At 37.9% G+C, this 18,133-nt stretch overlaps 1 protein-coding gene and 1 long non-coding RNA gene across 15 annotated transcripts in view; one reads left to right on the top strand and one right to left on the bottom strand.

The window, feature by feature from the left end:
- Bnc2 (basonuclin 2) overlaps positions 1-18,133 on the top strand; it is a 406,942-nt gene that overhangs the window by 360,370 nt on the left and 28,439 nt on the right. The gene's annotated exons all lie outside the window — the stretch shown is intronic.
- LOC116096194 lies at positions 6,164-16,749 on the bottom strand. Its single transcript, XR_004120887.1, has 4 exons — positions 16,638-16,749; positions 11,812-11,899; positions 11,462-11,633; positions 6,164-7,247 (listed from the first exon to the last, which is right to left on the bottom strand). It is a non-coding gene; the product is annotated as an uncharacterized LOC116096194 (long non-coding RNA).

The following is an 18,133-nucleotide window of genomic DNA, read 5'->3' as shown; positions in this document are numbered from 1 at the left end:
CCCTACTCTGTACCTTTTCTTTTTGGAAAATGACCAGAGTTTCATATTAATAGCTGAACAGATGCAGTCATAATTAAATACTTTGATATGCTTTCATATACTTACATGTTTATTTTCTCTTTACCACTTTATTTTTATCAAATATTCCATAAAAGAGAATTATCTGCCATTTCTCTGTCCTTCCCATTGCTGAAATTAATATATCTCAAATTCCATCTAGAACTTGATGACTTATGGTTTTAATTAAGCATCTTGATGTTCTAATATTCAGTTTGACCATTCAATAATTCATTGTTGGATGTCATGGAACATGCTTCTAGCTTGCCAGTTTTTCAAATTCATATTCTTATTTTTACATTTGCATTTTGGGACTCCTTAATGTTTGCTAGATTTCCCTAAATTTTTCATCTAGCATATTCTCATGTGATGAACATCCTTTTTCAGCTTTGTTATTTATTATTTCCACAGTTTAGGAAATTGTGGTGGTTGTTTCTAAACACACACACACACACACACACACACACACACATATAAAATGAATTGAGGAACATAAAATTAGTTAAGATCTTAAAAGTATTTTTGGAAAAAAATGAATTACTGCTGTGTCCAAAAGCTTATTTGTTGTTGTTTCAGGAGTGTGTGGTGTGAAATGTTTGAGCGTCTGCATTTGCAAATGTGACTGAGCAGACACTAGAAAACCTGCCTCTGAGCACAGACGGTGGCTGCTTTCTGTTTGTTTCTGTAAGTGTCTCTAAAGAGAACAGCTGGGTTTATAGAAAGGACTAGTTGTTAGTTTACAACAAATGAGTTACATTTAAGAAAAGCAGTGCATTTCAAAAGTTCATGTGATGACACTTGAGGTACCTCATGTAGAAAGATGAGTGTTAGAGAAGTCTGATCCTTAGGGGGCTGGTTAAACAGTAAAGTGTCTTCCTAGATTACATGTAGCACATAGATACAGAACAACCCCTCCCAAAAGGATGGGGCGTGTCAGAACATAGCAGCATTTGAGGCAGTTAACACCTGAGAGGTGGACCTTGAACAGTCTTGAGTCCACACATGAGAACACATTGCAGGTAGAAGGAATGGTGTAAGTAGAACGTGGTTATAGAGACATAGGCAATGCTCTGTGAAAGTCATGTCCAGGACGGGATGTCAGGGTGCATATGAAGTAAGACTTGAAAGGTAGCTTGAAACAGTTCCCGAGTGGCAACATCGAATACTTGATGCCAAATTCTTACAGCAAACAGGAGCTGTGGAAGTTTACATTGGGAGCATTGTAGCATGAACAGAGAGAGGTATAGGAAAAGCAACTTTGCATCATGTAAATGGGTTGAGAGGAGTATATTAGAAATTGTTAAAACCGCCTACTTAGGAAATTAAATGGGCCATTAATAAACTTGTAAGAAAAGTTTAAAAGGTACATGAAAGAAACAGACACTGAGTTACCCATTAACTAAAGTCTGGGTCCTGCGATTCAGAGAGGGACGGGAAAGGAAGCAAGCCGGTGAGGCTCTAATGACAGGACAGGTGAAGTGTGGAGATGGAAGAGCCTCCATTGCAGCATAGTTTCTGTATGTTCCACACTCAAGTTGACTCCAGCTGTAGCTCTAAACACTATTGTGTCTGTGACCTTAAGTTGCTCAGCCTCTTAAAGTTCAGGTGAGTAAAAGGATCTAAGGCTGATAAAAATAAACCCAACACACATGTGCCAGGTAGTTTTTCCTGGCTCGTCAGAGTGCAGCAACACTAGGCAGTAATGCTAGTTTTCAATTTTTTTCATAGCTCCAGCGGCAACTAATTTTTCAAATCTCACTTCATATATGAAAAAAAAAACTAAGGCAGAGGGGCTATGTTATTAGAAACCCTTTAGCCTAAAAGTATGGAGTTAGCAAAAACTAAGCTGTATATGTTTTAGGTTGGAGATTGTTTCAGACACTAGCTCTTTTGAACTGTTTATACTGTGATTCAGGGGAAGGAGGGTGCTGGGAACAAAGCCCCAAACCTTGCACCTTCTAAGCAAGCACACCACTGCTTATCTACACCCAAACCCAATGTTGACCTACAGGCCAAACTTCAAAGGGAACCTCAGAATTGTAGTTTTCTTCATAAAATAGTTGAGTGGATGTCGGCCATAAATGAGAACTAGCAGAAGCGGCACGAAGACCAGAGGAGAAGTTAGGAACTGATAAACAAACTGTTACTGTCAGAAAATAAAGAGGAGGGGAGATATTATACACACATTTGTCCTTGCAGTGTTTTGTTATTTTTATATGTAATAGTTAACTGCTGATGATTTACATCTGTCCACTCCATAGTCACTTACAGACACCAGCCACATTTTGCTTTCTGGTTTTTTGTACGGTGGTATTTTCTTTTCGTTGAAGAAAATGTCTTACCTGAATGTAGCATCCTTTTCAAAAGAACTTCCTAAAAACAGACAACTTTCTGGTATTTAACAAGGAGAAGAGGTGAGGATAGTTTAACTCTATTTGATTTGCTAAAACTACCAGTCTTAACTCTCCTAGAGCAATAGACAGGAGGCTGCTTCCCTGCCCCAGCAGACCCTGAGAAAACGACCTGGCGTTTCTGCTGGAGCGTTTCTGCATGGTCAGGAGAGCTCTGTCCATGGGGAAATGTCTTTTGAGTAGCTCAGATGTGAGGTTGGATAGTGTCACACCCATTAGAATGTACTTAACCGTGGGTGTAGCAGTGGGAGAAAGTGCATTATGCCTTACCTGAATGGACAGCCACTGGGCTAGGAGAAAAGATCACAGTGTGGAGGAAACACCCGAGCAGGTCCCAAGTCATCCAGTCATGCCTAGGCCTGCTGATCTTCAGCAAGCAAAACTGCGCGTCTGAAACACATCATGCACTCCATGATCTTTAACTGCCTCCCAACCCCATGCATGGTACTAATAAATTGAAGCAGCATTGATTCATCTTGACAGTGGGGATATAAAGGGCCACATGTCTGTGATACAGAAGCACATGACATAAAAATACAAGTCAGTCGCTGAGGGCAGGTAATTGTTGCTGGGAATGGCAACAAGGAGGTCAGCATCAGAGACATTCTATAGGACGGTTTCAGTTGCATCTAGATGGAAGAGGGTGGTGATGGAAGGCAAGGAAGCCGAGATGGTTTGGCACTTTTCAGACTCACAAGTAGCTCTTGACTTGGAGTTTCAGAGTTCTCACCAAGGTTTGATGTATGAAAAGTAGGTCAGGTCTAATTGAGGGGCCTTCAAATAGCAAATGATGGGAATTTATTGCTTATTCTGTCAGTATAATAAAGAGCCTCTAAATCAGTGGTTCTCGACCTTCTTAATGCTGTGACCCTTTAATACAGTTCCTCATGTTGTGGCCACCCCTATCCTTCAAATTATTTTTGTTGCTTCTCCATAACTGTCATTTTGCTATTGTTTGGAACTGTAATGTAAAATCTGGGTTTTGCAGTCGTCTTTTTGAGGGTTGCTACCCACAGGTTGAAATCTGCTGCTCTAAAGGTTTGTTAGAAAAAACCCAAATATTCCTAGGAGGTTTGTAAATGTGAAGACAGTTTGCATGGTGACAAACATGTAGAGAGCTGGTCACATGAGGAAGGAAACGCTATGTGTTTCTTCTGTGGCTGTTCTTCGTGTGTTACACCCCAGTATCTTTCAATAGTCATATTTATGATTGCCTAAATAGCATTGATTTCACAAACTCATTAAAATATCGTGTCTGATGATGTCCTATATATATAGTAGTCACACAGGTAAGCAGTTGCATATCCCATTAAAGTCACTTTCCCAAGCTGTATTACCCATAAATAGCCTTAGTAGTTTTTTTTTTTTTTAATTCTCACTAGTGCCATAGTGATGTCAGTCCTAACCAGGATCTCATTTCTTCTAACTTAAAAAAGACTTAAAAAAGCAGAAGCCCTGCGTGGTGTTTGCATTTGGGCCTGCAGCAGCTGCTTGGCTGAAGCTGCATTGCCTAAACACCATTTGGAGTCCTAGTGGTTGTGCTTCGGATCCAGCAGCCCGAGCTAGACCTGTCAAGCCTGGCTTTCATGTTTGCCTTTGCCTTCGCTACAGCCTCTTCTTCGAGCTTGTCCAGTGAGGGCACCAAGAGGCAGTGTGTTTGTGAGTGCATACTGCCACCAGACAGCTTTATCATCAGTGCAGGGAGCCCCTCCTTCCAAACCACACCATCACAAGGCAATTTCATGCCAGCCTTCTACACGCCCAGCTAATTGAGAGTTGAAAGCAGCCTTCAGATTACAGTAGCCCTATTTCTTATGCTTGCTAGTTATCAGCCACCCTGGTGTCATTATGACATTTTTAATATCTCCCATTTCAAAAAATTAAATGGTGGTTATCTCAAGAAACTAGATGGGTCTGTCCATTCTTATGCAGACATTACCTACCTGACAGTCTTCAAAATCTTCAATTTCAGATAAAAACCAAATTCTTTGTACATTATTTGCAAATGATACGTTGCACCTTTCTATTTTTCTTAACAGTCTTATGTGGTCCTTATTGTCTCTGTAAATTTTACCAGAGCAGATGTAGTCACTGCAGTACAACAGGGGACTAAACTAATTTCACTGATGTAAACATTGTTAAACAATTTCAAATGTAAGTTTGGAAACAGTGTTTCTGAACCTGTTTAATAATGTTTAAAAATGCATCAATGAAATTGGCTTAGCCTGTGGCCTTTATTACATTATCTGTTCTCAATTACATAGATTCTGTGTTTTGTGTCTGGAGTAGTTATAAGTAACCGAAAAAAATGATCCCAGCTGAAGAGTATGGCTTATCCCTAACCGATTTAATTTGATTTAAAATTGATAAACCTTGGAAAATACTTCCAGAATGCCATATCAACTATTAAAATGGTAGGAAACACATCCAGGAGGTCAGGCCAGCACCATTATTTCACCCACCGACTCCTCCCACCCTCTTCTTTAATCCCCGTTGCTCCTCAACCTTCCACTTACCCCAGGCTCATTGTTATGACTCCACACTAAATTTTAAGCTCTTGGTCTTGATATGTAACATAAAACATTAAATATGTTTTTACTAATTATGATCTGCTAAACTCCAAGCTCTGTGCTGAAGCTTTTTTATTTTAATTTCAGAAGTAGTATTTAAGTGATGACATGCAGTAATTTGCTCATTCTTCTGTCAGTATAATTTACAAGGCAATGGCAGATAAACATAGTAATACAAGATTCATTTACAGTGACACAATGGCAGATACACAGAGCAGAACCCTGGCTATGAGATAAAGTGGACTGAGTGACTTATGCAGTAATTAGGGGATAATTGTCATTAACCTCACAAACAGTAGTTTACCCATATTGTTTAAAAGGCTCCAGGATGCGTAATGACAAGGTAATCTGTCAAAGCGCTAGGGGGAAATATTAATAAGATTTGTGCAAGCCTGGATAGAAAATATGCAGAAAGCGGCCACATTAAGCTAATTGGTGGATGAATATACACTTGTAAAAGTGCTTCTAATGGCACGTTTGCTGCTCTCCAAATGACTACCGTTAATGTGGAGAAGTGGGCTGCTCAGAAAGTCAAGACTGCTGGGACTAGAGGGTATTAAGCCATGCAGACGCAGTATTACCTTGGACTCAGTAATGCATGCTCCTCCTCTTAGCCCTTATTTTGAATTTCTGAATTTTCTATTATAGTAATGTATATTGATCTTTTCTTCTTTCTTTCTTTCTTTCTTTCTTTTTTTTTTTTTTTTTTTTTTTTTTTTTTTGCCTAAATTTGTTCAGTCAACCACTGGCCTTAAATCACCTCTCTTGTGGCCAAATATGATAGCTAATGTCTCTATGGATACCTTGTATATAGAAATACAGAAGCACTATTAATGAATGTTTGGATTTATAATTATGCACACATGTATGTGTGGGTGCCTTTTATAGGAATGCATTTAGCCTGAACAATCAAAGGAGAGTGTATCCATCAACAGCCTTGTGTATGTTAGAAGTAATAATGTGTTGTTCCCTGATGAATGCTAAAGTAGGATATTAATCTTTGTGTTCTGCTGCTATTCCTATGCCCAGAGAACAAAAGTTAAATCTCTCAATACATCTTTCTCTTCAATCACACACTTGGTTGTTGGTCCCGCTCTCTCACATTCTAATGAATATGTTAAAGTTCCTCTGGGTTGTTCAGTCTGCTTCCGTTGTAAAGAACAATTGCAGGTGTATTGCATGAGTTAGAGTCATCCATTCAAGCTCTGAAGCTCTGTATCTGTGTCAGGAATGTACAGGTAGAACAAAGATTAAAGCTTGTGACTGTGAATGGTTGTGAGGTTTGGAACTTTGTCTAATATGTAGATAACCCTCACAGTGAAACATTCTTGGGTCCATTTTTGTTCCTTGTCAAGATTATGGAAAAACACAGGATCCCCACCATGATTTCATGGAAAATGAAGCCCAGTAGTGGCCTGCTGACATGTAGAGTCTGCCTGGAAATTAAGGGACAGACTTTGGTGGAAAGTGGAGAAAACTAGAAATACACACCTCAACTAGAGATTGTCAGAAGAACCCTAGCAAGTTTGGTTTACGGCAGAGCCAGCAGATTTATGGCTATCCCAGGACATCGGCTTCATCTTTATGTCCATGAGAAGACGAAAACAAGGTCATTTGTGGGAAACCCCTCTCTTTCCTCCTGTTTCTAGTGTTTGCTCTGTGGATTTCAAACCATCCCCTTGCTATCATGAACATAAATGATTTACTCACTGGACTCTCACTGGTGTCCGTGTGAATACCCAGTGTCTAAAGAGTTAGAGGAGAGAGTCTTGTATACATTACCACCACTGTCTCTTCAGAACCACACAATCTGTTGGAGACTATTTATATGGATTTGTATGGATAATTATTTGTATGGATTTATTAACACCTCACAAAAAAGAGACAATTCAATCTTCAATTTGCAGAATTTTCATAAGCCCTTCAAAGTTTTATTGGGCAGTGGGGTGGGCAGGTATATCAAGGCCCTATAGGAACTGAGTGGAACAGTTGTCCAAGTTTTAAGCAAAGTTATGACTAAACTGGACATTTAGTTGACCAGGAATCAAAATTAACCCAGAGGACCCAGCACCTTTAATTACATTATAAGTAAAGAGTTCAGGCATAATCATCAAGGCAGATGGTGGGGGTGGGGGGCAGGATCCAGAATTCAAGAAAATCTAAGACTCTCAGAAAGTCCAGAGTGCCTTCAGTTACAAATACTCATAATCTGAAAAACAAGTAAGAAGTAAAAATGCTAGTGTTAATCATATTTTAATTCAAATGAATTATGTTTAGAGTCTACACAGATGATGGAACAGTGGAGTTTTGAACCTAATGTCAGTAGGGTGTCTGTTTCCACATGGGGATAAAACTAAAGCTGAATGTTGGTAATGTGGTAGTGACAGCCACAAACCCAAGATTGTCATTTGTGTGTGTCCTTCAACCATGTTCGCAACTATATCATTCTCTACATTCGAATATTTCTGTTAAATTAAGAATAATAAAAATGGGCAATGTCAGATGCAGAACCTATTTTAACCTGTAGATTAGTTCAGAAGTAGGTATTCTATGCTTCAGTTTTATGCTTGTACGTAATTTTATACCCTAGAAATACTAACTTGTAACTTGGGATTTCTTAGGATTAAACATTTAGCTCAGTGGTCAGGAAAGGCACTGCAGTCCATCCTTGGTCTCAGAATTTAAAATTTGGGGAGACTTTTTTAATTTTGGAATTCATTTTTCTTATTATTAAATATGAAAGCATGTGGTGTCTTTCAGTTTTTCTCAGGTTTGATTTACCATAGATATAGGTAACTTGAAAAATACTTTTGAATCTTTGAAATGTAATTTTAGGCTTTGTTAGAATTTATCCCTCTGAATTTTATATGTAAGACACCTGCTTTATTTCTTTGCAAACAAATGCCCAGGCAGGACATGCATATGGCTGGTTCTAATTTGGACAGTCTGAAATGCCAGAGTACATTAAGAAAGTCCTGTTGGGCCCCAGAGCTTCTGTGATTTACTGTGCTGTAACACCAGGGCGATCTATCATAATCATAGTTCTAAAACTAAAAACAATGTACAGGTTGTTACTGAGAGAAAAGGAGGTAGTATTCTGCAAAGTACATATTCTTGCCAGCTTTTTCTGTGTGTGTGTATGTGTGTGTGTGTGTTTTCCTGTTAGTGTTCTCCAACAAACCCAGAGTCTCATTAATACTAGGAAAGTGCTCTACCACTGAGCCGAACACCCTGCTTATTCATATATTCATTGTTTTAAAATCCAAAATAAAACAATATATTTTAAAAATTGGATTTAGCCCTTTAAAGCTAGTTTCTCTGGCATTTTGATAGTGCTACTCTGTGTAGAAAGTTAATCATTTTTGGAGGGTAAATTGTTTAGCTTAATGAGTCTTCACTTTTCAAAAATAACTTTCACTGTGGAAAATATTTTCAGAGATGAGTCATAAAAACAAGTTACAGCTAACTGAATGTTATAAATAAATTACCTAGATATAGCATAAAGTTACCACGTTGCTGCTTCCTTTTCCTGTGAGATTTGTTCAAGGGTTGTGTTCCTTAAATATCCAGTCTCATCCAAGTAGAAGCATTCCTTGAATTTGTACTTTGTGTAGCTTTTCAAGTAATGTAATATGCCTCACATCATTATATCCACCCTATAAGGTGAAACCTCTGAATGCTGAAGCAGACTGATTTGCACTGAGGTCCATATACAGCTGGGACAGGAAGATCAGCATCTTCTGTGTTCATATGTATGTGGATGTGCATGCACATGAGTGGGATGCTTAAAATGTCAGGCCTTGTGTACAGGAAATATAGAGAACAGGTTTCAATGTTAGTACATCATCTAAGAAGGACCAGTAAGACTCTCATCTTGACAGAAGACTCTTCAGTGTGATGTTTTGTAAGAGCTTCAACATTCTAACCACTCATGTGTCTTTTTGTAACTATTCTTTGAGGGTAGGTATGGAAAAGGAATAGGAAGAAGTTTTGAGTACAGTTTTTCATGTAGAGATGTCCTGAATTTAGTAAGTTTCTGCAATCACAGGAAGTTTTGATGTTGACACACATCTTTCATGACAAAGACTGACTTGCTCAGATGAGGAAAAACATGTCAATTTCCAAAAGATAATCATGTAAGCAATACAAGTAAAATCCACTTGTGAGGTTTGTTTTGGTTTTTGGTTTTTTGGTTTTGTTTTGTTTTATTTTGTTTTTTGGATATCTGTCTTTTTGTTTATGCTACACCTTGATTTTTTTTTCTTAAGGGACATATCTTTTATAGACCAGCAAGGAGAAAATAAGGATGTAATTGGCCAACATTGTATTTTGAAGGTGAAATACACTCTTGAGAAATTCTGAAAAATACAAATTTACAAGTCATAGAAACTGAGTAGGGTTTTCAGTACCTAAAACAAATGTTGATTCTTTAAAAGTAAAGTCTAATTTGAACCATTTGGTGCAGTCACGGTATGAATGAGTAGGTTTCATTCTGCCTACAGATATTACAGTTGTTACAGCTGGCCTCCTGGAAACATTAGCTTCAAAAGCTAGGAAAGCAGTCACATAAAAGGGCTCTGTGTGACTAGAGAGTAGTATAAGCTTTGTTTACTTATACAACCAAACTGCTCTGATGTATGTTGTGTATACGAGTGGTACAGCTCTCTTAGGCAGTACCCAGAAGAAATATGTTTAAATGTAAAATTTACTAAAACAAATGAGCATGCCAAGATCCTTTCCCACATGATTTCAAGTGTTTCTCAGAAATTATCACAACATTGCTCAAAAACTTTCCCTAAGTAGTTCCCAGAATCTATCCAAACAGATTTTTTTGTGTGTTAGCATTTTATCTTCCCTTCTTGTTTGCATGCATACATACATACACACACTTATACAGACATATACAGGCATATATACACACAAACATTGGTCCATGGGCACTTACAGATGCCAAGTCAAATAAATTTGTGAGATAAAGATAACTTTTTAAAAAGGAGATGGATTGGTTCTGAAGTATCAGAGTCCTCAGAACAGTTAAGGTTTGGGGCTAAAATAAGAACTCAAAAAGTTGACTTGGCGTTGGAGTGATAGTTTGACATGAAGTATTTTCTTCTAACATGTATGTGCATCCTTAGTTTTAGTGACCTATGGCAAGTCTCAGGAGAACTGAAAAGAGTTCTGAAAGTTTGTGACTATTTAAGTTTTTTCTGTAAAGCTGTTTGTGGTGCTCAAAGGCATGTGTTCCTCAAACTGCATCTCAATTGAGAAAATGCCCCTACAAGATCCAACTGTAAGGCATCTTCTTTATTAGTGATTGATGGGAGAGGGTTCAGCCCATTGTGGGTAGTGCCATCCCGGGGATGATGGTCCTGGGATCTGTAAGAAAGCAGGTTGAGCAAGTCATGGGGAGCAAGCCAGTAAGTAGCACTCCTTCATGGCCTCCGCATCAGGTCCTGCCTCCAGGTTCCTGTCCTCTGCCTTCAGTGAGGGTGTGTGATCAGGATGTGGAAGCCAACTAATCCTTTTTCTTCCTAACTTTATTTTCTTCTTTTTTCTTTTTTTCTCCCAAGGCACCAACATTACTTCATCTATAAAGTTGGAGGCATGACCCTATTTGTTTGATTTCAGATAATGGTCTGAACTCACTGTATTCTCCTCTTGTGAAATTCCTGGGTTTTGTTCTGACACTTTAAACAATAAGACAAGCTTGAAGACAAGTGAAAAGAGTGTAACAGTGTCTCAGTGTGAAGTATATGTGCATAATCCATGCCTAACACACTCTGGTATTAACTCTGTGGACCAGAAGTTTCCAATGTTTATGAGTATATTGCCATTAATAAAAATACATAGAGTGTTTACCCTGACACAAATAGAACTTTCAAAATTCATGTTTGAAAGTCAGTGGGATGGTTCAGTGGGCAAAAGCTCTTGCTGCCAAGGTTTGAAGACATGCAGTCTCTCACCAGAATTCATCTGCTGAAAGGGGAGAACCAGCTCCCTAAGTTTTCCTCTGACCTACAATGTGTGCCGTGGCTTACGTATTCCCAGACATAAGCACACATATGCAACATAGATAAGTCTAGAAATTAGTGCTAATCACTATAAGTTCATGACTAGCATATTACCAAAATTGTCTTTGTTGGTAAAAACTAAGGAGAAATTTTCATATTTAGTCCTCGTATCACAGATTGCCTTACACAATTTATTAATAGAGACTAGGAATATGTATGTTTGTATAATAGTCACGGGATAATTTAGGAGGCAGAAATTTGTATATGTGGAATACAAAATTTACATAATTTAACTTCAGAAGGAAGTTCATCAAGTATACGTTAAAAACATAAGGTTTAGCTAAATATACAATGTGGGCAGCCACTAAAGCACACGGACTAAAAAACACTTCTGACAGAACACTATCATCACCTCATAGCTCCACAGTGCTGTGTTCAATCAGTTCCTTTCCACATCTTCAGTCACTGGTAATTGTAATCAGAATTCTTCTTTTTTGTAATCCTTCTTTTCTGAATTTTCATTCATTGCATCAGAAGAGTATGCATCTATCCAGGATCTGATGAACAATACTTCGTAAAGTTACCTATGTGGTAGAGTGTGTTGAAAAGTTATTATTTTGTATTGCCCAGTAGCATCACATTGGACAGCTTGTTTCCATTTACAGCTTAATCCTCTAGAAAATGTGACCCAGTGTACCATGTAAGTTGTATGTGGCATGCTATCTCATTAGTTTTAACTTAGGAAAAACTGTTAAATGTTACCTGATAGGTGTGCTTCCGTGGCCTTGAAGTTCCATCATTTCTATACCTCTGTCTGAGGTGTGCCTCTTGCTATGATACTTGTGTTAACCTGGAAGAACACGAACATAAAAATCTCCATAAGAACCAGGTCATGAGTACTAATTACTGATGGAGTTGTGATGAACTCTTTTAATAAAGCATTGTCATACAAATGCTAGACATGAAGTCAAAATACAGTTCGTGAAGTTCTGGTCTTGTAAGGAATGAGCAACCCTTAGAGTTTTGTATCATTTAAGAATCTAAATATACAGAAAAGAACATATTTTTAGTTTTTAGTAACCATTAGATTTTTCTTTTATGACTTATATTTGACTTGAAATTTCTACTTTTTCCTATTCTGCTAATAAAGAGTGACTTATTCTCTTTTTATGCCCTCATTAAAAATATTTTATTAACTATTTGAGAAATTTGTGTAATGTATCTTGATCATATTCATTACTACTCAACCCTTTAACACCTCCCTAATCTCCTCCCATCCCAGATTCATGTCTATTTGATTAAGTTCAATAGCCTATCAGATTCAGTTTGTGTTACACATCCACTCCTTGGTGTGCAGCCATCCACTCAAATACGGACAGCCTACAAGAAGCCACAGCATTAAAGAAAGCTGACTCTCTTCCCACCAGAAGCTATTAACTGTCCAGTGTCCCTCAGCTGCAGAGACCTAAGAGTCTCTCAGCTCCATGCTCCAGTTGACTTACTTGATCTTGTGTAGGAAGTGGACCACAAATGCTATGAGTGCAGTGGTCCTGTGATGTCCGGAAGTCTGTGTTTTTCTTCAACTCTTTCTGATTTCTACCTTCTAAAGTGTTTCCATCTCCTCTTCCACAATGGTCCCCGAATATTTGGAAAATGTATGATACAGATTTTCAGTTTGGGTTGTGTATTCTACAGTCAGTTATTTTCTGTATTTGACCAGTTGTAAATTTCTGTGTTAAACACACACACACACACACACACACACACACACACACACCAACTAGACAAAGAAACTTCTCTGATGAGCTCTAAGAACTGCACTAATCCAAGAGTAGAGAGAGAGGAATTTACATGCTATTTTGATATTGTGTCCATTTAGCAAAATAATACTAGTTGGTTCACTTCTGGAGTCTGTGAGTTCCCCAACCGGGGGTTCTTGGCCAAATTTGCAGAACCAAGCATGTTTTTCTTTCTCTGGAGCAAACTTTTAGCCAAATCATGAAAGGATTGGTTACCTCTGTAATGGTTATGCCACTAATGCACCCATAGCATGTCTTTCCTAGCTAGTCATTATGGCAGTTCACAGGGTTAACAGCAGGGTAATGGCAATATCATTGATAACATTTGAAGCCCAGTAGTCTACGGAACACCTTTCAGTACTATAAGAGTTAGCAAGTAAGAAGCTTCATGGTCAGTACCAACTTTACTTTTCCATATCCTATGACATGGAAAGGTCTCTTAGTACTGAAAAATGTTCCATATGCTGCTGGAGTTGAATCAATAATATCACCTTTACCCTGCTATAAACTCTGTGAACTGCCAAAATGACTAGCCATGATACAGGCTGATAATGAAGCTGTGGAGGAGTGCTGCTTACTGGCTTGTTCAGCCTGCTTTCTTTTAGAATCCAAGACAACCAGCTAAGTTTTGGTACCACCCACAATGGTCTGGGCCCTCCTCCATCTATCTAGTGACTGGCATTAAAGTAGGGCATTAAGGAAATGCGCTGCAGGTGGATATTATGGGAGCATTTTCTCAATTGAGGTTCCCTCCTCTCAGGTAACTCTAGCTTCTATGTCAGGTTGACATAAAACTACACAACACACCCCATTATTATTCCTTTCTTCTTCATATCTCTGGTAGTCCTCTACGCCCCTTACCTTACAGTCTTTCCCCCTCCCACTAATGGTCACTTTCTAGTTCCTTAGCTCCTACAGATACTTCAAATTAAGTACACAAATGTAAAGATTTAAACTTAAGATCCACATATGAGTGAGAACATGAGACATTTGTCTTTCTGGGTATAAAGTTTACAGCTCCATACATTTTCCTACACATTTATTTCATAATGTCATCTTTCTTTACAGATGACTAAAATTTAGTCACATATAGCCACCATGTTTTTATTATCCATTTACCAGTTGATGGATGTCTAGGCTGTATTCATGTCCTAACATGCCCTAACTATTGTGAATAGAGCAGTTATGAATATGGATGAACATGTGTCTCCATAGTATGGAATAGATATTCTTGGGTTTACCCAGGAGTGGTATACTTGAGTCATATGGAAGCTCTATTTCTAATTTTCTGAGAAAGCAGCACATTGATTTCTACAATAGCTGCACTAATTTTCATTCCTACCTATAGTATGTGAGGGTTCCCCATTTCCCACACCCTTGGCAGCATTTGTTGCCTTTTGTTTACTGAATCCTAGGCATTCTGGTTATGGTAAGATGAGATCTCAAAGTATTAGTATTAATTTCTCTGACTGCTAAAGATGGCAGTTTTTCCTACTGCAGCTCTCTAGTGTAACTTGACATCAGGGATTGTGATCGCCTCAGCAGCATTTCTAGTGCTTGGGAATGCTTTGGTTATCATGTCCTTTGTACTTCCATATGAACTTTTTTTGTTGTTTTTCAATTTCTTTTAAGAATGACATTGAAATTCTGATGGAGATTGCAGTGCCTGTAGATTACTGTTGGTTGGCTAGTCGTTTTCACAATGTTCTCCCTACCAGTCTGTGAACATGGAAGATCTTTCCATCTCTCATATCTTCTTCAGTGGCTTTGGTGTCATAATGTTTGCATTTTACAATTCTTTCACTTCTTAGTTAAAAATCACTGGTTAGATTTTTTTCAATTATGTTTTCTTGAGGCCACAGTGAATTTGATTGTTGCCCCAATTTCTTTCTCAATATTGCTTGACTCTTAACAATTTAAGCACTGCTGAGTGAATATGCTTTCCATATGCGCTGCATTTGATGTTGCTCATAGTCTTCCATGAACAGAAAGGAGAGTTAGTGGCCCGTTGTGAACATGTGTGAGTTCATTCTTATTCTGATCTTGAGGTCACTCAGTAATCCATCCCAACACCACTTAGCTGGTCTCTCTTCTGTCTTACTACAGCCTTACCATCTCTGTTGTACATCTCCCCAAATGACATTAACCTGCCAACCTACCATTGTACCTGGAAACAACAAGTCTTTTAAGAGGCTGTGTGGAGAGGGTCAGCGTGAACACTTGACATCATGACAGCTAAAAACAAAATGTTTAAAGATCGTTCTTCTAGGCTGGGCATGGATGGACTCCAGATACAGAGCACCTCTTACTTTACTCAATACCCTGGGTTTAGTCCTTGTAATAAAAACAGCAGCGAGAAACACTCGGCATATCTATTTTAGAACAGTTGAATATCTATAAGGATTATGACATTTTCCATGAAATAATGGTATGTCTTTTCATGTAACAGGGTTAAATGTTAATATTTTATTAATTTTAGACTTTTTGTGAACTTGATAAAACAGGTTTTTAATGCTTGACTAATGGTTTCTCAACTTTTTAAATTAGTAGTATAGCTAGTTATTTACAGAAATCCAGTACTTATAATCATTCCTCACATTTAACTAACAGTGCAAATCATATTATCATCTTTTATTGAAAATATCATTTCCAAGTCTAATGGGTTGGAAGTCAGTGAGTTCTGGTTACAAAAAGAATAAAGGAATTGATTCATCAATGAGAGGGGAAGTCAGGAGTTCAGTTTTACACTTAGACCTTAATGAATACATGTATAAGACATGCTACGTGTTTGTGAGTGTGGCCGTAATCGTCCTATGTCTACATATGATTGCATTTTGCTTTGCTAGTACGCATCTCACTGTAGTATCTCATTTTTTATGACTCTGTTCACTTGAGAAAGTTTATTTGATCATCTTTATTTCTCAAAACATGGAATCTGTCTAGTTTTTCCTCCCAGTCAATCTTAAATCGATATTTAAATACAATAAAAGTAAAGTACTAATAAAAATACACGTCTGTAGTTACTGTGGTAGAATTAATTTGTCCAAAAGTTTTCAAATGGCTAATAGCTGTGCTAAATAACTTTCAGTTCACTTTTTGGTGTTTGCTTTTGTTGTTTGTTTATAAAGCCTTCAGGCTGATATCTAAATCAGTGGTTCTCAAACTATGGGTTGTGAGCCCTTCAGGGGTTGCATATAAGATATCGTGCATATCAGATATTTACATTATAATTCATTATAATAGCAAAATTACAGTTATGAAGTAACAATGATATGATTTTGTTGTTGGGGATACCACAGCATGAAGAACTGTTAAAGGGTTGCAGCATTAGGAAGGTTGAGAACCACTGTAGATTGTTATAAAATATTCTTGTCTTAACCCTGTGTGAGAGTCACTATACATCTGTCCCATAGAGTTTCTGTAAATGCTTTGCTCATTACCAGTGATGGTTTCTTCTTCCCTTAAGCCAGCTTATCCATGAATAGACTAAAACAAGGAGCTTGTGGACTCCCAATACCCTTTCCTCCCCAGATTTTACATTAGCAAATATGCTAGTTACTAGGTAATGTGATCAAATATGAGTAAAAACTTCTTGGAAAATATCTAGTGTAGGTCTGTATATTGCTGGGATCCAGAGGGTACATTGACCTCCAGAATTTTGTGGTGTTCTTCACAAAATTAAAATTAAAAAAAATAAAATTAGTAGACATTATCTTGTATTTAAACTTTACAGTTAAAAGTTACTTTTTGTGACTCAGGCTAATAGTAACATAGCTTTAAGGACATAACCTCAAGTTTTAGAAGAAGCAGCGGGCACTGTAGCAGCCAGGAGTAAAAATCACGTAGAATGGCTATGTATCACAGGGAGAGAGGGGAAGATGAGAGGAATAAGATGGTGGTTTTGTTGATGGCTCATATTGGTTGCTATGGTTTCTGTGGCTCATTTAATTCCTTAGGCTGTGGTCTGTGAGTGTATGTTGACCTGTACTTTCAGGTCCAGGATACCTGGACAGAACTTGGAGAGGACATGATTATACATTGCTCAGGCTGGGGTTCCACCTAACAGAAAAGAGCAATTACAAGAGGCAAGAATCAATGGTGTAAAAGAATGCAGTGCATAGTTCTAGACTTTGTTATACAAACAGTCTAATCATTGTCCTGACTAGGTAGTGTATCATAGAATGGTGTTCACTGAGTACTGTGGAGACAGACAGTGAACTGAAACATCAGAATTTTAGCTTCAAGTCTTGGATTCCAAATTCTTGGAACCTTCCAAGGGGTCTTACCTTTCACTTGTGATTTTTTTTATCTGTTTTAAATGTTCCCTATACTCTGGATGTGATTGTGATAGCGTGGAGGTGAGTGGTGCTGTCAATGAAACAATGTATTTAAAAGTCATAGTTTTCCTTGTTTACCTTCCTTCAGCACCATCATTTCCTTCTTTTCCCCACATTTCAAAAACGAGAGGCTCTGAGTAACATCAGTGATTATAAGTGCCATTGTCTAGTAGCTATTGCAGCCTTTGGTATTATATCCTTACTTTAAACAGAGAGTATGTTAGAACGTTATTTTATAGGCAACTATTTCTGTGTATTTAGGAAGGGACAAGCAAGCATTTTTGACAGTTTTCATAGGAAAGGCTATCTTCATGTGCTGACTATATAAACAGATACAAGGAGTGGTATACAAGTGTCATAGCTGCTTTCAAAGTGTAATTCAGAGAAATGGTAGATAGGCACGCAGTCACACTAGCTATGATGATTCCTAATAAGACGGTGTCTAGAGGGAAGTTTATAACCAAAGGCTGAGCATAGACTTTTCTATTGCAAAAAGGATGAAGGTTCCTTTATCCTCATGCTGCCTCCCTAGAGTGACATCACATGGAACCATGATATAGTTATTGAACTGAGGGAATCAAGGTTGATATACCACTGTTATTGAATATAGAGTCTTTCTGCACATTTTGCTAGTTTCTTCACTAATGTGTCTTTTCTGGTCTAATATCCCTAGGATCACACAATTTTGCCTTAACCCCTCCTGCCTATAACTGTTGTTTTCAAAGAAGAAATTACAGACCTTCATATCATACTTTGAAGAATTTTATCCAGTATTTTATAGACTGTCTCTCAACTTTGGGTTTCCTGATCCTTTCTCATGATTGTGTTGAAGAAAAAAAAAGTGTTTATAAGACTACCCTTGGCAATCACCATATGCCATCAGGAGTGCAAGATGCGGATATGTCTTCCTCCATTGATGTTAACTTTGATCAGTCTCTCAAGGCAGTG

This window comes from Mastomys coucha, unplaced genomic scaffold (assembly GCF_008632895.1).
Source record: "Mastomys coucha isolate ucsf_1 unplaced genomic scaffold, UCSF_Mcou_1 pScaffold18, whole genome shotgun sequence".
Classification (NCBI taxonomy): Eukaryota; Metazoa; Chordata; class Mammalia; order Rodentia; family Muridae; genus Mastomys; species Mastomys coucha.
Note: the sequence above shows the minus strand (reverse complement) of the source record. Positions and strands in the feature narration are given on the sequence as shown.